The sequence below is a fragment of the Dama dama genome, chromosome 21, assembly GCF_033118175.1.
Source record: "Dama dama isolate Ldn47 chromosome 21, ASM3311817v1, whole genome shotgun sequence".
Taxonomy (NCBI): domain Eukaryota; kingdom Metazoa; phylum Chordata; class Mammalia; order Artiodactyla; family Cervidae; genus Dama; species Dama dama.
Window position 1 is genome coordinate 14675956 of NC_083701.1, and position 24029 is coordinate 14699984.

The window sequence follows — 24029 nt, forward strand, 5'->3', positions numbered from 1 at the left end:
TTAGTTCCATTCTATGTGGAAAAAAGTTGGATCCAAAAGAAGACCAGAGCCAGACCTGGCTTCAGGCCCTGGTTCACATGCACCCAGTGCCCTGCCCAGGTCAAATCTTCCTCTGAACCTCAGTTCTGTGCTGTTGCTTATTTTATTTTATTTTTGCATTTAAGAAGCTCTATGTATCAGGTTTGTCACAGAAGTCCAAAGTGATTCCCAGAAGAGATGGCATTTGTTGCAGTGGATGAAGGGAATCATAGGCAGAGAAAATAGCATCAGAAAAGAGACAGGTTTATAACACTAGGAAATTAATTTGAGTTCTTCTTAGAATGCTTGGGAGTTAGAAGAGGAAAGAAAGTTATGCACTGTACAGGCATACCTCATCTTATTGTGCTTCACAGATACTGTGATTTTTTACAAACTGAAAGTTTATGGCAAGTCTGTTGGTGCCATTTTTCCAACAGCATTTGCTTACTTATGTCTGTGTCACACTTTGATAATTCTTGCAATAGTTTCAAGAATTTTCATTATTACTATTATATCTGTCATGGTGATCTGTGATGAGTGATCTTTGACGTTACTATTGTAATTGTTTTAGGGTGTCCCAAACCACACCTGCAGAAGATGGTGAACTTAACTGATAAATGCTGTGTATGTTCTGACTACTCCATCCACTGGCCATTCCCCATCTCTCTCTTTCTTGTTGGGCCTCCCTGTTCCCTAAGAAACAACAATAGTGAAATTAGGTCAATTAGCGACCCTAAAATGAGCTTAGCTCTAAGTGTTCAAGTGAAAGGGAGGATCATGCCTCTCTGACTTTAAAATCAAAAGCCAGAAATATTTAAGATTAGTGAGGAGGCATGTTGAAAACTGAAATAGGCTAAGAGTTAGGCCTATTGAGCCAAACAGTTAGCTTTAGCCAAGTTGTAAAAACAGAGAAAAAGTTCCTGAAGAAAATTTAGCAGTCAACACATGAATGATAAGAAAGCGAAACAATTTTATTGCTGAATACGGAGAAAATTTTAGTGGTCTGGCTAGAAGATCAAACCAGCCTTAGCATTCCCTTGGGCCAAAGCCAGATCCAGAGCCAGACCCTAGCAGTCTAGAGTTCTATGGAGCTTTAAGAGATGAGGGGGCTGCAGAAATATAAAGCTAGCAGAGGTTTAAGGGAAAAAGTCATCCTAACATAAAAAGTGTAAGGTGAAACAGCAATTACTTGTGTAGAAGCTTCAGCAAGTCATCCAGAAGATCCAGCTAAGATGATAAATAAAGGTGGGCATGCTAAACAGAGAGTTTCAATGTAGATAAAACAGCCTTATGTTGGAAGAAGATGCCATCTAGGATTTTTACAGCCCGAGAGAGGTCAATGCCTTGCTTCACAGCTTTAAAGGGTAGGCTAACTCTCTTGTTAGGGGCTACTGCAGCTGGTGACTTTAAGTTGAAGCCAATGCTTATTTAGCATTTCAAAAAAATCCTAACGCTGCTAAGAATTACAGTAAATCTACTCTCCAATGTTCTAGAAATGGAACAACAAAGCCTGGATGACAGCACATCTGTTTATAATATGGTTTACTGAATATTTTAAATCCATGGTTGAGATTTACTGCTCAGAAAAAAATTCTTTTCAAAATATTACTGTTCATTGACAATGTACCTAGTTGCCCAAGAGCTCTGATGGAGCTGTACAATGAGATTAATGTTTTCATGTCTGCTAACACAACATCCGTTCTGTAGCCCGTGGATCAAAGAGTAATTTTGACTTCTAAGTCTTGTTATTTCACAAGATTACAGTTGCCCTTGAGAGCAATTCCTCTAATGGACCTGGGCAAGGTAAATTGAAAACCTTCTGGAAAATATTCATCATTCTAGATGCCATTGAGTACATTCACAATTCACGGCAAGAGGTCAAAATATCAGCCTTAACAGGAATTTGGGAGAAGTTGATCCCAGCCCTCATGGATGACTTTGAGGGGGTCAAGATTTTAGTAGAGGAAGTAACTGCAGATATGGAGACAGCAAGATAACTAGAATTAGCAGTGTAGCCTATGATAGGACTGAATTGCTGCAATCTCGTGATAAAGTTTGAAAGGATGAAGAATTGCTTTTCTTATGGATGAGTGAAGAAAGTGGTTTCTTGAGAAGAAAACTACTCCTGCTGAAGATTTTGTGAAGATTGTTGAAATGAAAACAAAGGATTTAGAATATTATATAAGCTTAGTTGATAAAGCAGAGGCAGTATTTGGGAGGATTAACTCCAATTTCAAAAGAGTTTCTACTATGTGTAAAATGCAGTCAAACAGCATTCCATGCAGCAGATAAATCATTTGAAAAGGGAAAGATCAAGCACTATACCAAATTTTATTGTTGTCTTATTTTAAGAAATTTTCACAGTCACTCCAATCTTCAGCAACCACCACCCAGATCAGTCAGCAGCCATCATCACTGAGGGAAAACCCTCCACTATCTAAAAGGTTATTGTTGTATTTAGTCTTACTAAAGATTCAGACTGGGAAGCCTGGCATGCTGCAGTCCATGGGGTCGCAAAGAATCAGACATGACTGAGTGACTGAACTGACTGAGCAGAAAGATTCAGATGATGTTTAGCTTTTTTTTTTTCCTTAGCAATAAAATATTTCAAATTAAGGTATGTACTTTTTTGTAAATATAATGCTGTTGCACCCTTAATAGACTGTAGTATAGTGTAAGCAGCTTTTATATGCACCAGGAAACCAAAACATTTGTGTGACTCCCTTTATTGTGATATTCTCTTTATTGTGATGGCCTGTTACAGAACCAGCAATATCTTTGAGGTCTGCTTGTATTTTGAATATTCCTGGCCTCTGCCAGGAGAATGGATTGTGTCGGGAGATTTTAAGCTTGAGAGTGATAATCAATAGTCGATTTGTGTTTTAGCAACTGTGGTCTGGACATAGGGTGGTAGCTATAAGCATATCCCTTAAAGAGTGAAGGCCTTTTAAAAAGGCTTTTGCAGCCATCCGGATGGACTGTGAAGGTTTAAACTCAGGCAGGGTCTGCGGGAAGGACATATCGATCTCCCTTCAGTAGTACAGAAGGATGTGATATGGGTACTCTGCACCCGTTGCCAGCCTTAGTCATTAATCTGGACACCTGAGGAAGTCTTATTCCTCAGGGGTCCAGTGTTGTATGGAACACATGCTTATCAGAAGGCTGTTGGATGACTTGTGACTCAAACCTCTTTTTATTGACTTGCAGATTGCTAATAGGCAACACATATATCACTTTACTTTGTTAGTCTGGGGAGACCAACCACCCTCTCCCCCGGCCCCCGCAACCTGAGAATAAAGAATCAATGTGAAAAATTACCAGTGATCCCAACAAGATGGAACCCCAGTGAGTTACTTAGAGAATGGTGCAAAGTAAACCAATAGGCAAAACTGAAAGCTATGTTGGTTACACAGAACCACACACAATACAAATCAAACAGTAAATATAATATTAATGCTGTACTATGCTTACTTGCTTATTCATGTCCAACTCTTTGCAACCTTATGAACTACAGCCTACCAGGCTCCTCTGTCCATGGGGATTCTCCAGGCAAGAATACTGAAGTGGGTTGCCATTTGCTTCTCCAGGGGATCTTTCCAACCCAGGTACTGAACCCAGGTCTCCTGCACTGCAGGCGGATTCTTTACCATCCGAGCCACCAGGTAATATTAATAATAACTAGGAGATGCCATACTATTAAAATGCCATACTCTTCATATGCTGTTTTCACCTTCATGGATATCATGATGGTTTAAGAGATTTGGGCCTAAGTAGTCAAGGCTGTATATTGTCACCCTGCTTATTTAACTTATATTCAGAGCACATCATGAGAAATGCTGGGCTGGAAGAAGCACAAGCTGGAATCAAGATTGCTGGGAGAAATATCAATAACCTCAGATATGCAGATTACACCACCTTTATGGCAGAAAGTGAAGAGGAATTAAAAAGCCTCTTGATGAAAGTGAAAGAGGAGAGTGAAAAAGTTGGCTTAAAGTTCAACATTCAGAAAACTAAGATCATGGCATCTGGTCCCATCACTTCATGGCAAATAGATGGGGAGACAGTGGAAACAGTGTCAGACTTTATTTTTTTGGGCTCCTAAATCACTGCAGATGGTGATTGCAGCCATGAAATTAAAAGACACTTACTCCTTGGAAGGAAAGTTATGACCAACCTAGATAGCATATTAAAAAGCAGAGACATTATTTTGCCAACAAAGGTCCATCTAGTCAAGGCTATGGTTTTTCCAGTGGTTATGTATGAATGTGAGAGTTGGACTGTGAAGAAAGCTGAGTGCCAAAAAATTGATGCTTTTGAACTGTAGTGTTGGAGAAGACTCTTGAGAGTCCCTTGGACTGCAAGGAGATCCAACCAGTCCATCCTAAATGAGATCAGTCCTGGGTGTTCATTGGAAGGACTGATGCTGAAGCTGAAACTCCAGTACTTTGGCCACCTCATGTGAAGAGTTGACTCATTGGAAAAGACCCTGATGCTGGGAGGGATTGGGGGCAGGAGGAGAAGGGGGCGACAGAGGATGAGATGGCTAGATGGCATCACCAACTCAATGGGCATGAGTTTGGGTGAACTCCGGGAGCTGGTGATGGACAGGGAGGCCTGGCGTGTTGCGATTCGCGGGGTCGCAAAGAGTCAGACACGACTGAGTGACTGTACTGAATTGAACTGAACTGAACAAGGCCATAAGAAGAGTCTTTCTTAACTTTTTCCATCTCTAATCACTAGACCCTCTTTTAAACAGTGTCTTTTATAAGGCCCACTCCTGATACTCTCCTAGAGAGGTTAATTTTAAATTTAGCTGATTAGGGACCTTAATTATGTCTACAAAATCTCTTCACGTTTTCCATGGAGCAGAACATAATCATGGGAGTGATACTGCATCACCTTCTGCACATTCTACTGGTTAGAAGTGGCAGGTTTCACCTATACTCAAAGATAATTACATAAGTGAATGGATCACTGAAGACCATACTAGAATCCTGCTAACTACAAAGAAGGATGAATAAGTTTATCACAGTGATTTGATTTTATCACACGGAAGTCTGAACTGGTAGCAATCAACGAACTTACCACTGAAGGTCAGCACTTGCATACAGAGTATTTTCCCATGAGTTTTGAATGCATTCTAGCTATCTTGTTTTACTTGTTTTGGTTATTCATGTCCACCACAATTTCCAGGATGTCTTCAGGTAGTAAACATTAAGATTATTTTCATTTTAATTGGGGATATTATTTCTCAAGAGAACAATATCTCTAAGAGTGTGATTGGTCAAGTTGTTTACTGAAAGACAGTTTCTACTTTTCTATTCGTACTTCATGTTTTGTCAAATATCTGCAACATTAGAATTTATTCAATATTGAGCTGCAAATTTCCCAGCTTTGCCATGCAAGCTTTGGAGATCATTCTTGCTGTATTTCAAATCCATTTTTTTTTTTTTGTGGGAAGAAGGAAAGAGGAAATGATTGAAATGTGGTGGTTGAGATTGGCAGATTGAGGTGGACACTTTGAGGGCTACACAGATCCCCCTCCAGAAATGAAGGATTTACTGCCTCAGCTGTTGCAAGTGTTGCTAGAAGATGACCCTCATCTATCAGCCCTCCCTGAGGACTGTCATGGGCTAGAGGAAATTGCTTTGCCCAACAGCACATCTCTTTCCAGGGATTGCCTACATCCAGTAACTGATAAAGGTAGGAGTATCAGGGTCTGAGGAGTCATCCCAACTCTAGAGCTAACTGTGGCAAGATCTGATCCAATCAGGGGATTGCATGCAAATTCATCTCCTCCCTCTTTCCAGTCCTGCTTTCTTGGCCTCCCTTCTATAGGTGATGATCTCAGGAGGACTCCCTAATAACAGATCTACATGCTAAGCTCTTATTTAATCTGCTTTTGAGGGGCCCAACCTGCAACAGCAGACAAAGGGTTTGGGCCAGTTAAGGACTGGGCCCTCTTTGTTTTAATCCTGGTCTGTTAATATTATCACCTTTGCCAATTTTAGGTCAGTTTTCAATAATTGAGTTTCTTTATGTGTAGAATTTGGCTGCTTCTTTGAATATCTGGTAACTTTTATTGAATGCTGATAATTTAAGTGTTACTTTGTTGCATGCTGGAAATTTTTGTGTTTCTATAAATATTATTGAGCTTTGTCTTGGAATGTGGTTAAGTTACTTTGAAATAGTTTGTGTCTTTAAAATTTTCTTTGTTAGGACCAGCAAACATTTAGTCTAGGGTTTATTTTCCTGCAGTTCTAAGACAAAACTCTTCTCTATACCAGTTCATTCATGATGCCCTGTGAATTATATGGTCCTCTTCTCTAGCTGGTGAGTATAGCCTGTATGAGTTTTGCAAATGTTTCTTCTAATCTTCTGGGGTGGTTTTTCCACTGACTTTGAGGAGTCTCCTCAAATGCATGCACTGACTATTCCCTACATGAATATTTGAGAGGGACCTTCTGCAGATCTCCAAAGTTCTCTCTCTGTGCAGACCTCTTTCTGCAATATCATGCCCTGCACACTCTAGGTGGCCATGTCTCCTCCCGATTCTCAGCTCTGTGTGCTCAGCTCAGGAAAGTCACTGGGTTCTACTCCTGTTCTCAACCCACGTGCAGCAGCCAGGACAGCTTCCCTGGGTACAACTCAGCCCCCGTATCTGTAGGATCTGTCTACATGGATTCAGCCATACATGGATTGAAAATATTAGAAAAGAGTGCCGCAAATTTCCAAGAAACAAAACTTGAATTTGCCACATGCCAACAACTATTTACATAGTATTTACATTGTAATAGATATTATAAGTGGGCATCCCAGGTGGTGCTGGTGGTAAAGAACCTGCCTGCCAATGCAGGAGACTTAAGAGATGCGAGTTTGATCCCTCGGTCGGGAAGATCCCCTGGAGGAGGGCATGGCAACCCACTCTAGTATTCCTGCCAGGAGAATCCCATGGACAGAGGAGCCTGGTAGGCTGTAGTCCATAGGGTCACAAAGGTTGGACACAACTGAAGTGACTAAGCACATGTGCACGCAGGAATCATAAGTAATCTAGAGATAATTTAGAGTGCATGAGACGGTGCGTGTAGGTTACATGCAAATACTACACTGTTTTGTGTAAGGAGCTGAACATCTGCACAATATGGTAACCCCCTGTGGATACCGAGGGGTGGTTGTAGTAACATTTGTAGGGACCACCTAATTTATTTCCTGTCTCAGGGATCACTGCCTTTCATTGTATGATGTCCAATGATTTGAGAATGGTTTCATATATTTTGTTTGGGTTTTTAGCTTTAGCTAATCCAGCTGGGTAAATACAGTCCTTTTTACTCCATATTGGCAGGAAGTGGAATTTCTTCACCTGAGAATTTATCCATATTCAAAATTAAATTTTAAAAAGCAATTCCAGCCACTGGAGACCTAACTGGCTGGGATCATTTCATAGACTTTAATTACTTTGTTTATTCACTTGATTAATGTTTGTTGTTACTGTGTCTCCTCTTCTGCAGTACCTGTATTTATTCTGTAGCCCCAGCACCTGCAAGGTGATGGTATCTGTAACACTGTGACCTCACCTGTCTCTCTAGCTCTAGGCCTGGCAGTAGCTTCCTACTATTGCTAATCTCTGGGTTTCTCTGGGAGACCACCATGGAGGCATGTTCCCTTCACCACAAAGGGAACATAGTTGACCAACAGGCCCAGCTGCTCACCACTCTGCATCTATTTAGTGTGGTAATGTTTTCCCAAGGCTGATCCAGCCTATAGCAGGGGATCTAGATCCAGCTCAATCTCACCCAGTGTAGGACTCTGCTAATGACTCTCCGCTGCTTGGAGACTCCATTCTCCTGTCTGACATCTTGGCAGAACTGTGGCTGCAGTCTGAGCTTCTTCCTACCCAGTCCTTCCTTCCTGTTCTTATTTCACAGATGTTGGATTTATCTGAGACTCTAGTTGCCTGCCTGTGCTCCCTCCTACTTTCCCCAATAAATCTTTTGCCTACTTCAGTTCAGTCACTCAGTGCTGTGTGACTCTTTGCAACCCCATGGACTGCAGCACCAACTCCCAGAGCTCACTCAGACTCATGTCCCTCAAGTCGGTGATGCCATCCAACCATCTCTTTCTCTGTCGTCCCCTTCTCCTCCCTCCTTCAATCTTTCCCAGCATCAGGGTCTTTTCAAATGAGTCAGTGCTTCACATCAGTTGGCCAAAGTATTGGAGTTTCAGCTTCAGCATTAGTCCTTCCAACGAATAATCAAGGACTGATTTCCCTTAGGATGGACTGGTTAGATTTCCTTACTGTCCAAGGGGCTCTCAAGAGTCTTCTCCAACACTACAGTTTAAAAGCATCAATTCTTTGGCGGTCAGCTGTCTTTATAGTCCAACTCTCACATCCATACATGACCACTGGAAGAACCATAGCTTTGACTAGATGGACCTTTGTTTGAAAAGTAATGTCTCTGCTTTTTAATATGCTGTCTAGGTTGGTCATAACTTTTCTTCCAAGGAGCAAGTGTCTTTTAATTTCATGGCTACAGTCACCATCTGCAGTGATTTTGGAGCCCAAAAGAATAAAGTCTGTCATTGCTTCCACTGTTTCCGTTTCCCCATCTATTTGCCATGAAAGGATGGGATCGGATGCCATGACCTTAGTTTTCTGAATGTTGAGCTTTAAGCCAACTTTTTCACTCTCCTCTTTCACTTTCATCAAGAGGCTCTTTAGTTCCTCTTCGCTTTTTGCCATAAAGGTAGTGTCATCTGCATATCTGAATTTATTGATATTTCTCCCAGCAATCTTGATTCCAGCTTGTGCTTCATCCAGTCCAGCATTTCTCATGATGAAATAAGTTAAATGATGCATATAAGTTAAATAAGCAGAGTGACAATATACAGCCTTGATGTACTCCTTTCCCGATTTGGAACAGGTCTGTTGTTCCATGTCCAGTTCTAACTGTTGCTTCCTGACCTGCATACAGATTTCTCAGGAGGCAGGTCAGGTGGTCTGGTATCCCCATCTCTTTAAGAACTTTCCACAGTTTGTTGTGACCCACACAGTCAAAGGTTTTGGCATAGTCAATAAAGCAGAAGTAGATGTTTTCTGGAACTCTCTTGCTTTTTTGATGATCCAATGGATGTTGGCAATTTGATCTCTGGATCCTCTGCCTTTTCTAAATCCAGCATGAAGATCTGGAAGTTCACAGTTCACATACTGTTGAAGCCTGGCTTGGAGAATTTTGAGAATTACTTTGCTAGTGTTTGAGATGAATGCAATTGTGCAGTAGTTTGAGCATTCTTTTGCATTGCCTTTCTTTGGGATTGGATTGAAAACTGACGTTTTCCAGTCCTGTGTCCACTGTTGAGTTTTCCAAATATGCTGGCATATTGAGTGCAGCACTTTCACGGCATCATTTTTTGCCTGCTAATCCCACCTCATCACCAGCCTTTTGGGAACCCAGAGTGACACACTAACCTTCTCTTGTTTGGTTTTCAGTTATCCCAATACTCCATAACTAGGTTGCCCATGTTAAATTTCCTCTACTGAACCATCTGGCATGACTACTTTTTATGCCAACTTGTTTAATTGCTATAAGTCGTGTCTGACTCTTTACAACCCCATGAGCTGTAGCCTGCCACGTTCCTCTGTCCACGGGATTTCCCAGGCAAGAATACTGGAGTGGGTTGTCATTTCCTTCTACAGGGGATCTTTCCAACTCAGTGATCAAAACTGGATCTCCTGAGTCTCCTGCATTGCAGGTGAATTATTTACTGCTGAGCACCAGGGAAGCTCTTAAACACAAAGTCCTAACTGTTTCAAGAAGATACTTTAAGGATAATAAGTGACCCATTTATTGGGTAGGGCTTGCCCCTTGCCTCTGCTTCAACCAGAGGAGGTCCACATTTCAATGTTGCTATTGGGCGACAGCATGAAGTTCTGAGTATAAGTGGACAGCTTGCCTCTCACATATTCATTTTGTTTACCAGGCATTCTCACACCCCTTGCTTGCAGCCAGGGTCTGCCATTTGTGCAGCATGAGACATAATGAAGTGTGGATATCACCAGTTAGAAGGCTTGAGGATAACACTCAACAAATTTCTGGAAACTCTAAGTATAGACTAGTCTTGAAGCTTGTCCTGCTTCATCTCAACTGGTGTACAAATAGCAGACTGTTTATTTGGCATCCTGGGGTCTGGAAGTATTTATAAATAGCACATACTGAGTTTGAGACATGAATAATGTGTCCCACTGGCTGGACAGGGGTAGGAGGCTGACTTTGATTGTCTTTTTATTCCCCACTCTCTCTGGAAATCCAATCGATTGGGGCTAATTTGCAAGCTGCCTGTTTTAGGCAGGTGCAGGCTCTCAGACACTGCTGTTAATGTAGTTCTTTATTCTACTCTGAACTTTTGCCTCCTTCAGAAATAGAGCTTTGCCAAGAAAAGCAAGTTCTGTGTTTCATAGTGAGCCTGTTAAAGCATATGATCATAGTTTTAGATGCCACTACCCTTCAGTTTCAAGAGAGTATCCTCCAAAAGAGGGCTAGGTAAGGGGTTTGCACATTTTCTCAAGGTTTGTGGAGTGGGAGAAGGATCATGGTGAAACATTTGGCCTGGCTCATACAGACATTTTATTACCCACCCAGATATGTTCCTCTCCCCAAAACAGGCCTTCTAATCACAGTGATTGGGACTTAGTTGTGCCAAGAGTTTACTATCTGAGCCTCCACTCAAGTCAGTAAAATAAGAATTGTAATGATATATGTCCATCCTATTTTCACAAGACTATTATAAGAATCAGATTCAAAACAAGCTAACATACATAAAGACACTATTAATATAAAGTGCTGTCCAAGTTCAAATAGCTTTAGATTCCAAGTGATATAATAGAAAAATAGATAAAGTGCAATCTGTTCTTCGAGGATGAAAACATCTGAATTTGGGGTGGACACAAACATTTGAACCACAGTGGAAGGGGACGGAAAGTATAGCTATAACCTGAACTTGTTAAATGGTCCACTTGTCAGATGAGATAAAAGTAAAGAGAGTTTTTTGTTATAAAAAACTGTATTATGATACTGTATGAGAAAGAGAACATTTGCTAGCTATTGATGGAAAGTTAGCCCATGGCACATAAATGGTACTTAGAACACAGAAGTGAAGATGATTACTATTGTTATCATCTGTGGCTAATCAGAATCTATGATGATTAAGTCACTACTTTTAGAGAACAGGATGTGTCATTTTGTGAAGACCAAGATTTTCGTATGAACCATAAACAGATTTGCATCTCTCACTGAAAAAAAACATGGTCAAGAGGCTAGATGAGAATTTTGAAACTCAAATTTGGTTTCCATTCCTACAGCACCAGCATCACCTGGGAGCTTTTCAAATACAGGATCTCAGGCCTATCCCAGACTTACTGAACCAGGATCTTCATTTTAACAAGATCATCAGGGGATTTTTATGGATGTTAAAATATGAAAAAGACTGGTTTTAAAGGAACCATCTCTCTCTCTCTGCAAGTTTCTTGGGGAATATCTACATGGAAAAATTATGCTGTCAGATCATATATAGGGATTATTCTAATTCTGGATTTCAGGAGAGGGGACTTTTGTCACATATGACATTCCCCTATTAGCCTGATTCTCACCAAATATATCATTCTTAATATCAATCTTTCCCCTCAACTCATTCTTAAATCCTTCTTATGCTCTGTCTGTCTTCCTTTTCTTTTCTCTCGTTCCTCACTCTCTTTCACCGTGGTATTCTGCAAGACTCCATTAACAAGCAAGAGCGCACGCACGGTGGACAGAGGGTGCCAGTTGGGTCCTTCTCTTTCAAACTCTGCCTTCAGGATATCATGCTGGTAGCCTGAAATCAGCCATTACAAGAATATTTACACTGTGGAAATTGCAAACAATACAAATCAAGTCTTCCCTTTGTCTTACTAGCATAGAACTGCCTCTCTTTTCTTTCTCAGAACCTTTTATTCTTCCCTTCTTTCTGTGTTATTAACCCTCTTTACTTCTTCTCTTTCATTTCTGCTTCTTTTCTCTGAGCTCTTCCTTTTTCTCTTCTGGGAAACCACCAATAACAACAGCATGACAATACAAAGAAATAAAGAGCAGTCAACATTCTGTTAACCCAAATAGCATTTAAACTTCTAGAACCCCTAAAAAAAAAAGCACGTGAAAGTTACTACAACACCCCAGTTAAGGAAAAGAAAAGTCATGAATTTTTAAATGAAATTAGAAATAGTGAAGTATCAGTTTTCTTTAACCAAACATAGACCATAGTGTTCAGAAATATTCTGTTATTTATAAAACCTCTCTTTAGATTAAAACAAAGTTCTTCCTCAAATATCTATATTCAAAATAATGGAAAAGTAATGTTTTAGTAAATTAAATCATTTTCTTTAAATTCTAAGCCCTGCTGGCCCTTGAACTACATGAGTTTGATCTGTGTGTGTCCACTTATATGTGGATTTTATCCAGTAGTAAATACTATAGTATCACACAATCCACGGTTGCTTTAATCTGTGGATGCAGACCTACAGACACAGAACCATGGATACAGGTGAACCTCAGATATGGAGGAACCATGGTTGTGGAGGGCAAACTATTCATGGATTTCAACTGTGGAGGGTTGGTGCCAAGTTGTTCAAGGACCAGTTATATTAGCAAAGGTAGGCTAGGTGTCAAGACACTATGCTGGGATCTCTTACATCTGTGACTTTTTTTCTATTATTTTATTGCATTTGGATCTATTCTCAAATATTTCATAGGATCAACAGTTTTAGTAGGCTGAACTGGGAAACTAAATGCTTTGCATTATGTTCTTACTGTAGGAAACTATGGGTGACATTCTAATCAACCAACTTGCTGATTAACTTTGAAACCAAAGGATATTTATAAGTTTGGAGTTTTGTGTTTATTTTTTTCTTTTATCATAATATTGGTATGTTCTCTGGTATTGACTACCAATCTGGATGCTAATGTTCATAAATAAATGTGTTTGCATTTATGAATGTTCAGCTTCTCAGGTAGAGCACCTATCACAATGCAGTAATTGATAGAAATGGCTGTACAAAGGATTAAGAGTATATTAGGTTGATGAGATTCTAATTGTTCATTAATTCAATCATTTCTTAAGGAGTGAATTATTTATTTACTCCTTAAGTCTGTGATGTGCGTTGACTATGCACCACATCTAAGTGACGTGGGTGCAAAAATGAATAAGACATGCCCTCCAAGAATTTATGTTTATGGTTAACTTAACAAAACATCTTCCTTGCTGTTCAGGTGGGCATCTCATCTCAGTGGCTTCTCTTGCTGCTGAGCACATGGGTTTAGTAGTTGTGGCTCCTCGGCTCTAGAGTACAGGTTCAACAGTTGTAGCCCATGGGCTTAGTTGCTCCATGGCATGTGGGATCCTCTTGGATTAGGGATTGAACCCATGACTCCTTCATTAGCAGGCAGATTCTTTACCACTGAGCCACCAAAGAAGCCACCCAAAGAAGTGGTTTTAAAATGAGTTGTAATAAATGAATAAAGAACAGATTGGGAATACATGTAAATCCATGGCTGATTCATATCAATGTATGACAAAACCCACTGGAAAAAAAAAAAAATAATAATAATAAAAAAAAAAAAAAAAAAAGACCAAAAAAAAAAAGAAAAAGTGGAAACAGTTTTATAGCACACAATACAAATAGGATAAATGACAATAATGAGGGAAAGTTCAGGATGTGCTCAGTGAATATGTATTAATTCAGAGGTATTGAAGGTTTGTGTGTGGATGGGGGATGCTATGGTCTGAAAGTTTGTGCTCCCCCCCAAATTTATATGTTGAAATTCTAATTCCCAGTCCAGTGGTATTAGGAGGTGGGACCTTCAGGAGGTCACTAGGTCATAAGAACGGATAGTCATGAACAGGTTTACTGCTCTGATAAAGGAGACCCGAAGAGCTCCCTTATACTTTCCACCATGTGAGGACACAGCAAGAAGGCCCCATTTTTAAACCAGAAAGCAGGCCTTCACCAAAAGGTCTTGAACTTAAAGCCTTCAGAACTGTGATTAATAAATTTTGTTTATAAACCACTCAGTCTGTGGTATTCTTATTATGATAGCCTGAACGGAATAGGGCAGAAAATATTGGGAAATGAGGAGATATTGATGTTGAGGCTAGTTTGAAAGTTTTTTTGCCTACTTTGAAATATCTTAAAAGTTGATAGAAACATCCCACCCTCGTCTTCTCCCACAGAGTTCAAAAGTCTGTTCTGTATTTTTGTGTCTCTTTTTCCGTTTTGCATATAGGGTTATCGTTACCATCTTTCTAAATTCCATATATATGTGTTAGTATGCTGTAATGTTCTTTGTCTTTCTGGCTTACTTCACTCTGTATAAGGGGCTCCAGCTTCATCCATCTCATTAGGACTGGTTCAAATGAATTCTTTTTCATGGCTGAGTAATATTCCATGGTGTATATGTACCACAGCTTCCTTATCCATTCATCTGCTGATGGGCATCTAGGTTGCTTCCATGTCCTGGCTATTATGAACAATGCTGCAATGAACATTGGGGTGCATGTGTCTCTTTCAGATCTGGTTTCCTCAGTGTGTATGCCCAGAAGTGGGATTGCTGGGTCATATGGCAGTTCTATTTCCAGTTTTTTAAGAAATCTCCACACTGTTTTCCATAGCGGCTGTACTAGTTTGCATTCCCACCAACAGTGTAAGAGGGTTCCCTTTTCTCCACACCCTCTCCAGCATTTATTGCTTGTAGACTTTTGGATAGCAGCCATCCTGACTGGTGTGTAATGGTACCTCGTTGTGGTTTTGATTTGCATTTCTCTGATAATGAGTGATGTTGAGCATCTTTTCATGTGTTTGTTAGCCATCTGTATGTCTTCTTTGGAGAAATGTCTGTTTAGTTCTTTGGCCCATTTTTTGATTGGGTCATTTATTTTTCTGGAATTGAGCTTCAGGAGTTGCTTGTATATTTTTGAGATTAATCCTTTGTCTGTTTCTTCATTTGCTATTATTTTCTCCCAATCTGAGGGCTGTCTTTTCACCTTACTTATAGTTTCCTTTGTAGTGCAAAAGCTTTTAAGTTTCATTAGGTCCCATTTGTTTAGTTTCAAGAGGAATCGGGTGGAGAGGGAGGTGGGAGCGGGGATTGGGATGGGGAAGACATGTAAATCCATGGCTGATTCATATCAATGTATGACAAAACCCACTGAAATGTTGTGAAGTAATTAGCCTCCAACTAATAAAAAAATTAAAAATAAAAATAATGAAAAATTAAAGTAAAAAAAAAAAGTTGATAGAATATTTTTTCAAAAAATGCAATCATGAATCTCATATGAATGAACAAACATATGTCAAAGATTTTAATGAACTCATCAATTGATGCAGAGAAGGTGATTATAATTGGTTCAACAGATTTAAAAAAAACACACATGAGCTGTAAATAATACTGAAATGAATTTAAAAATATATGCCAAGCTAGCTTATATCAGGTACTGGAACTGTGGGGGTGAGGTTGAAGGAACAGAAAATGATGGGATAGTAGGAGAATCAATTATAATTACCTTAGACAAGATACATTTTCCTGTCTGTGGAAAGGAATAATTTACTTACTATCAGTTATTTACCAATTATAGAGTTGTAAAATGGCTGGAAGATGATGAAAAGCTCAGAGAGTCCATAGAATTAAATAATCTAGAAAAATATACTTAGACTATGCTTAGCCTTCTGCCTAAGAGGCCCAGATATTTTATTTCACAGCATTTCACAATTTTTTTCTGCAGCATTAACTTATTTCTGCATACTGTGTATGTATTAGAGTAGTAATATAAATTGAAGAATGTGTTGTAGGAATCTGCACTTTTCACCATTTAAACTCCTTGAGAGGCTTTCTCTGTGGTTCAGTGGTAAAGAATTTGCCTGCAATGCAGGTGACATGAGCTTGATCCCTGGGTCAGGAAAATCACCTGTAGAAGGAAATGGGCACCCACACCAATACTCTTGCCTGGGAAGTCAGATGGACAGAGGAGCCTGGGGGCTAAAGTCCGTGGGTCTCAAAATAGTCAGACACTACTTAGCAACCAAACAACGACAGCAGCAAACTCCTTGAGAGGGGAGACTGGCCTTGCATCCTCAGAGCCTGGTGTAGTGCTGTGTGTGGGAGCCCCTCGCTAAATTTTTTTTTCCATTTATTTTTATTCGTTGGAGGCAATTACTTTACAATATTGTAGTGGTTTTTGCCACACGTTGACATGAATCAGCCATGGATTTACATGTGTTCCCCATCCCGATCCCCCCTCCCACCTCCCTCCCCATCCCATCCCTCTGGGTCTTCCCAGTGCACCAGCCCTGAGCACCCGTCTCATGCATCCAACCTGGGCTGGTGATCCGTTTCACCCTCGATAGTACACTTGTTTCAATGCTGTTCTCTCTGAACATCCCACCCTCGCCTTCTCGCTAAATACTGACTGAGTGAGAGATGACTTGAAAACGGGAGAAGATCCTCTCGGAAGGCAATGACGTTGCAAGTGATCATTATGATGATACTGTGATATTGTGAGTGGACATATTTGGACATATGAAAATACATGCACTAATTATTTAATAGTACTAATAATTATAAACACCCCACGTGAGTACTTACAAAAACTATTAGTAATCAAAAATTCATTCTAGCAATAAAGCATGGATAAGTACACTTCAATCTGTTATATGCACAGGAATGGCCAGAAAAAGTAGCAGTGACTTAGTCCGGCTAGTATAAAATTCCGATTCATGAACATCAAACTGTCAGAAGTGTTTGACCTTTACTTTCTCTCTGGTGTTAGCATTTGTTCTTGCCCCTTGTTGGTCTCTAGAGTAGAACTGATTGACAGGCGTGTCAAATTCCATCCTGGCAGCTCTTTCTAAGGAGGATTGATGATCATGTAAGAACGGGCATTAACCTTAAACATGGCTTATTAACCCCGATGCCTTGAGGCTATGTGTGGAGGTGCCAGTGCTTCCTCTGGGTTCAATCAGTTGGGCTCCTAGGTGTTAGCGTTTTCAGCAGAGACCTGGGTCTATTTAGAAAAAATAAAATTTTTCTTCCTTGTAAATGAAGTTGTTGTTACTGAGTATGAAAAGGAAGGGGCAATAACAAATAATCGCTTATCCAGATACAATATTTCAGCAAAAGTATTTTTGGAGGAAGCCAACATCTTTTTTTTTTTTTTTAAATAAAAACTTTAAAAATGTTGCACATATAAAGTCAGAATTAAAAATTGTGATGTGGTTTGGAAATGAGATTAAAGAGTTGGAATTTACTATTTAAGCAACTTTACTTGGCTTTTATGTAAACTCAGTTTGTTTCTGCCAGGTAATTTGCTACCATAATGAGTTACCTAGCCTTCTAGTATTTGGATGGTATTATCAAGTCTCCTACTTAGAAGGCATGAGGCATCTTGAAACGCCTCAAGTTTTCTTTAGATGACTCTGAAATATAATTTTCAGATACTATGGATTCTTCTAATGAAGACTATCTCATTTATATAATACATAGCTATGTTATATATTATATAAATGTAATAAATACATATTTATGTATTTATATAACAATACATAATATATTTCATATGTGTTTTTATATGTTATGCAATATAAATATTTATATAAAATATATAGTTTATTAATCATAAATATTATACATATTGATAATTACAAAATTATATATGACACATAATAGATACTATAAAATTATAAGCAAGCCAATAGTAAAATAGGGATAGAGACTCAAAAAAGCCAGTCCTTTACTTCTTTTACTTTTCCAAGATGAGAATAAAAAAAGAAGGTATCTGAATTACCTATCTGAATGAAGGTAATAGGAATTCTGCATTTACATAAAGATATGTCTTTCAAATGGCTTTTGGAGAGTTAGAGTAAGCATAGAAGAGGATGCCAGATGCATAATGCTGGCCCAAAGTGGTCCCAGGGGTCAGTTTTCTGGTGAAAGTGTAGGAATGTGCATTTAAATTGGACATACTGTTTAATATGATGGACAGATATAGTCAAGGCTAGGAGATTATTCAAATGAAGAACATAACACTTTGACCTCTGACAAATCTGTTATGGAAATTCCAGTGAGAAGAATAACAAAATGAAGCAAACCCAGCTCCACCCTTATTTAGGATCTTCTTGTTGATGATGGTGGCAGCTGGCCTGACATGAGCAGGGAGGGCCAGAGTAAATTTTCCTTCTCCAAATGAATATTGGACAGTTCTGCATACCATTAAAGGCTATTGTTCCTCAACTGTTACAGACAATCCTATACTCTAGGCATGAAGTCACAAATGCAGTTTTAAATTTTTGAGATGATTTTATTCCCTGCTTGACCACTTGACTACAGAGAATTCCACTGACAAAGATGAAAGCTTAAGTATTGTTTGGCTTCCTCCTTTCAGATCAGTTCTGGAGGAACCTGGGAGACTGAAGACATAACGGGTGCAACAGCTGGAGTTGAGGTGGCCTGACTAGAAGGTGAAGTAAGGGTTACAAGCAATTCTTTATCTTCTCTCTCCCCAAGTTGTCTAAGAGGCAGTAGTTGATTCTTCCTTCTCCAGATATTGTGAGCAGTATACTCGGTCACAGAAATCAGTGGGGATGATGTTAGGGCAGGGCATGGCCCTGGTGGGGTGATCCACACAGATGAGAATTAATTAGTCACCTTCAGTAATATCTTGTTCATGTCCTTCCCCTCCAAACTCTTAGGATTGGTAGATTGGAATGGTGAAGATTGCATCATTCAGTGCTGCTTATTTCTGAAACTTGACGTGTACATTCAGAAGAGGTTATGTTATTGAGTGGCAGCAAATGGGAGGGTAAATTCTGTAAGACCTGGGGCTGACTGAGGGCCCTCCTTCTACTTCTTAAATTCAGGCAGAGGGACATGGACCCAGGACCAAGGTTTTGGGTCTTTCTCAATACACATTACAAGATAAAGTAGCTAACTAATAACTCCCAAGGATGATGAGCTCACAGGCCAAAACAATCAGACTCTTGATCAAATAACCTCTATAGAGTATATGTATAGACACACACACACACAAGAAATTATATTACAATGAAAGACTTATTGAAACAGAAGCCTCAATAATTTCACCAAAGTAAAATAAAGACACAAGGGATCTATAAAACCATTGTTTCAGGTTGTGAAAAAAGAGAAATATGGAAATATTAGGTATGAAAATAGTAAATTTGATTTCGAAAACACAATACCTGGAATAAATAGCTGAAGAATTAAGTAATGAGTCAGAAATCAGATTGAAAACTTCCTTAGAAGGCAGCAGAAAAGAGGGGCATTATACCCCAATGAAAGGCATGATAAACAAGAAGGTATAAGCATCATAATACATGTATCCTCAACAATATAAAGGGGTCAGAGTAACAGAACTGAAGTAAGGAATAGAGAAAGTCACTAACTGCATTTGGAGATGCTGAAACACTCCTCTTAGAAACTGAAAGATCAAAAAGCAAAACAAAACGGGCAAACAAACAAGATCAGTGATACCACCTATCTGAATACACTTGAGTTTTATTTATCTCTATATACAGACACATATTTATATCTATGTCAATATCTCTGCTGCTGCTGCTGCTGCTAAGTCGCTTGTCCGACCCCATAGACAGCAGCCCACCAGGCTCCTCTGTCCCTGGGATTCTCCAGGCAAGAACACTGGAGTGGGTTGCCATTTCCTTCTCCAATGCACGCATGCATACTAAGTCACTTTAGTTGTGTCCGACTCTGTGCGACCCTATGGACAGCAGCCCGCCAGGCTCCTCTGTCCAGCAGGATTCTCTAGGCAAGAATAGTGGAGTGGGTTGCCATTCCTTCTCCATGTCAATATATCTATCATCTTTATTTATCTAATTTATATAAACTCTTTACTCAGCAAATAGAGGATGTATTTTATGGTTGATCAATCCAATCAAATTCAGTCCATCAAATCAAATCAATCCCATCAATCCAGTCCCAGCCAGTCAATCAAGTCAAATCCAGTCAAACCACCAACATGGAGGCAAAATCCTTCACCAGCAAGATCACATCTTGCTGTAGGCTCAGTTGATAGTAGCATTTTTTAACAATAAAGTATTTTAAATTAAGTTACATACATTTTTTAGACATAATGCTATTGCACAATTAATGTAAAACAGTATGTTGTCAATGTAACTTTTATATGCATTGAGAAGCCAAAGAAGTTCATGTGATATTTTTATTAAAATATTCTCTCTGTTGCAGTAGTCTGGAACCAAACCTACAATATCTCTGAGTTATACCTGTTATACCTGTTCCCAACTCCAATCTAATCTAGCTATCCTGTCTCACCTGAGGTGTGAGAAAAAAAAAAAAAAAACAACTCAGAAATACTCATGAAGTTCACTATCCAGAGGCATAATCTCACTAAAGACTGAGACCTAATCATAGGATCACAGAATGCTTCCCCTCCCCCATGGCTCACCACCACACCCCTGAAGGCCTATTTATAAGTTTTTGTTTTTTTTTTTTAACCCAGTCAAATCAAACCAAAGCACACAAAACCGAACCAAATGAAAAAAAATTCAAAAATCAAACCAAATGAAATGAAATCAAATAAAAAGTGAAATCAAATCAATCCAATAAATCTCATGAAATCAACCCCTTGTGCCTAGACAGCATTATGCCATTTCTCTGTCCTCTGTTTCCTGATCTGTAAACTATTAACATGTATTTCTAGACTCTAATGAGAAGTAAGACAATGCACTTAAAGGTGTGTTTCACAATGCTGAAATTGTAGTAGGTGCTCAGTACATACTAATTCAACTCCCTCTGTGTAAGTCTTGGGTCAATTCCTCCCAGTAGTATATTAAGTTCTCAGGAAGATGAATGACCCTACCCATGCCTCTGTGGGGTACTTCAGTGCTTGGCAACAATAATACATTTTTCTGATAACCTGATAGTGTTAGTATTGCTTCCTGCAACACTACTCAGAAATGACTTGATCCCTGGAGAGAATCTGCCTCTTTGAGTTGCAATCACCTTTTTGTTTCCTTCAATGAAATCACTGTACCATACTTTCTGATTGAAACTAATCATCCTTGTGAAAATTACATGGCTTAAGGATTTCCCCTTAAGAGAATTAAATTTTTCAGGCAGTGACACTGCCATTGCTGTTACAGAATTTAGCAAACACTATTTTCAGTTCTTTTGACATTCTAAGTGTGCAAGATCAGCAGTAACTTTCTTTGATGAAAATCCTACACCCTCATTGACCATCTATAGGTCACTAACTTTTGAATGATGAAATGAAATATATATATGATCTGATTGAGTCATGATGGTTACTCTCTGGGAGATATTCATAAATTAAACCATACTGACACACCAGGGAACCTGTAATATAATACTTTCTCTCAGGGGAAAAGAGATTGAGAATGATTCTTTCCTTATTTCTCTTTACAAAGTATATCTTCTTGATAACACAGAGGCTGACAGCATTTGATGATGGAAAAGTTATAGTCATGCGTTTAATTTTTAAATAAGAGAAGATTATATTGAAAATCATAAAATGATAACAATATCTTGAAGTGTTATGGTATATTTTCTCATTGGAATTCAGGAGTTTTCACATAAATTCTTCTCTTTAGCACTTTTGTCCATTTTGAAGCTTTGTTGGTATAAAATGCAAACAAAAATTTTTAAGTATTTTATGAGGATTTTGTTGTCATATTTATGACTTCTGAGCTTCTAATATCTTTTCCAAGTTCAACTTAGTACAATTTTAGAAATATATTCTAAAAGATTATTTGGATAAATAACTATCTGGCCCACTTTCTTTCTTAGCTTTATTGATAGAGTATTACTTACATGCTTATACACTTTAGTATTTGCAAAGAACTTTTACAACTGTAGTTTCTTATTTGATCATTAGAGTCAGGGCATATATTTTCTAAGTATTACAGATGAGAATTTGGAACACAATGTAATTCAATGATAACAAGTCATCTGATTCCTAAATCCTAAGATTTTAATAAATCGTATGCTCCCATTTGCAAACGGTAATACCAAGAACAGGGAAGCCTGGCATGCTGCAGTCCACGGTGTCCCTAAGACTCAGATACAATGGAGCAACTGAAAAACAATACCAAGGCACTGAAAGTTAAATGCTCAAGATCACAGAACATGTCTGTTATGGAAAATCTGTTAGGTTTTGATAAGTATAAATCACTGCTCAAAATAAAAATCTACTGAGAATTATCAGTGTTGGTTATTTGATGGAGCAAGTGTGTATATCACTCTCTTATTCCTAGTGGCTTCTGATGACAATTAGAATGAAATCTCAACTCTGTACATAACCTACCAAGCCCTGCCACATCTGGCCCCTGCCTATTTTCCATCTCATATGTGACTCTTCTTACCATTCTATAGCCACACTGGTCTTCTTTCTGTTCCCCAAAACTCCTAATTCATTCATACTACAATTTTGCAGTTGCCACCCCCTCTTTGAGACATCTTGTCCCCACTTTTTCTCACAGTTTGCCCCTTCTCCCTTTCCCTTGTCAGCTTAAATGCAGCCTCTTCAGAGAAGCTATCTTGAGCAGTGTTGCTAAAGCAGTTTCTCTTCTCTCACTGTGGTCCTTCTCTCCATCATATCACTCTGTTTCTTGTTCAGGTCACATTTTTGTTTGATTTTGCCTGTCTCCCAATCCATAATTTTGAAGGATATTATTCATCCTATGTCCTGCTGAATGCCCACACTTAGAACACTGCTTAGCCCATAATAAGCATTTTATAAATATGTGTTGAATGGGTGGACGCTCTCCCGCAGGAAACTGGAGTAGGGTTTGGAGGAAGAAGATGGATTAGAGAACGGTCTCTTGTTTAGCTTTCACTTGAAAGGGATTGAATGAATAAAAGTTAGATTTCAAGGAACAGAGCACAGACCAATACTAGGGAATTCAAGAGCAATAAGAAACATACCTATTAATATATTTTGGAAAATAATTTATTTATTTTAATTGGAAGCTAATTACAGTATTGTAGTGGTTTTTGCCATACATTGACATGTGAGTCATGGGTATACATGTATTCCCCATCCTGAACCCCCCTCCCACCTCCCTCCCCATCCCATCCCTCAGGTTGTCCCAGTACACCAGCTCCGAGCACCCTGTCGCATGCATTGAATCTAAACTGGCAGTCTATTTCATATATGGTAACATCTAAGGACAAGAATCCCTTAGAAGAAATGGAGTAGCCATCATACTCAAACAAAGAGTCTGAAATGCAGTATGTGAAGAATGCAATCTTAAAAATGACAGAATGATCTCTTTTGTTTCCAAGGCAAACCATTCAATATCACAGTAATCCAAGTCTATGCCCCTACCAGTAATGCTGAAGAAGCTGAAGTTGAATGGTTCTATGAAGACCTACAAGACCGTCCAGAACTAACACCCAAAAAAGATGTACTTTTCATTATAGGAGACTGAAATGCAAAAGTAGGCAGTCAAGAAACACCTGAAGTAACAGACAAATTTGGCCTTGGAGTACAGAGTGAAGCAAGGTAAAGGCTAATAGAGTTTTGCCAAAAGAACGCACTGGTCATAATAAACACACTCTTCGAACAACACAAGAAAAGACTCTACACATGGACATCACCAGATGGTCAATAATGAAATCAGATTAATTATATTCTTTGCAGCCAAAAGATGGAGAAGCTCTACAGAGTCACCAAAAACAAGACCAGGAGCTAACTGTTGCTCAGATCATGAATTCCTTATTGCCAAATTCAGACTTAAATTGAAGAAAATAGGGAAAACCACTAAGCCATTCAGGTATGACCTAAATCAAGTCCCTTACAATAATACAGGGGAAGTGAGAAATAGATTCAAGGGATTAGATCTGATAGACAGAGTGCCTGAAGAACTATGGGTGGAGGTTCATGATTGTACAGGAGACAGGGATCAAGACCATCTCCCAAAA

The 24029-nt window shown here is 39.0% G+C and overlaps 1 long non-coding RNA gene across 1 annotated transcript in view; it reads left to right on the top strand.

Moving 5' to 3' along the window:
* Positions 1-24029, top strand: part of LOC133042269 (uncharacterized) — a 179610-nt gene that overhangs the window by 132166 nt on the left and 23415 nt on the right. The window contains exon 3 of the long non-coding RNA XR_009689464.1: positions 18478-18553. This is a non-coding gene — a long non-coding RNA (uncharacterized LOC133042269). The remainder of the gene's footprint in view (positions 1-18477; positions 18554-24029) is intronic.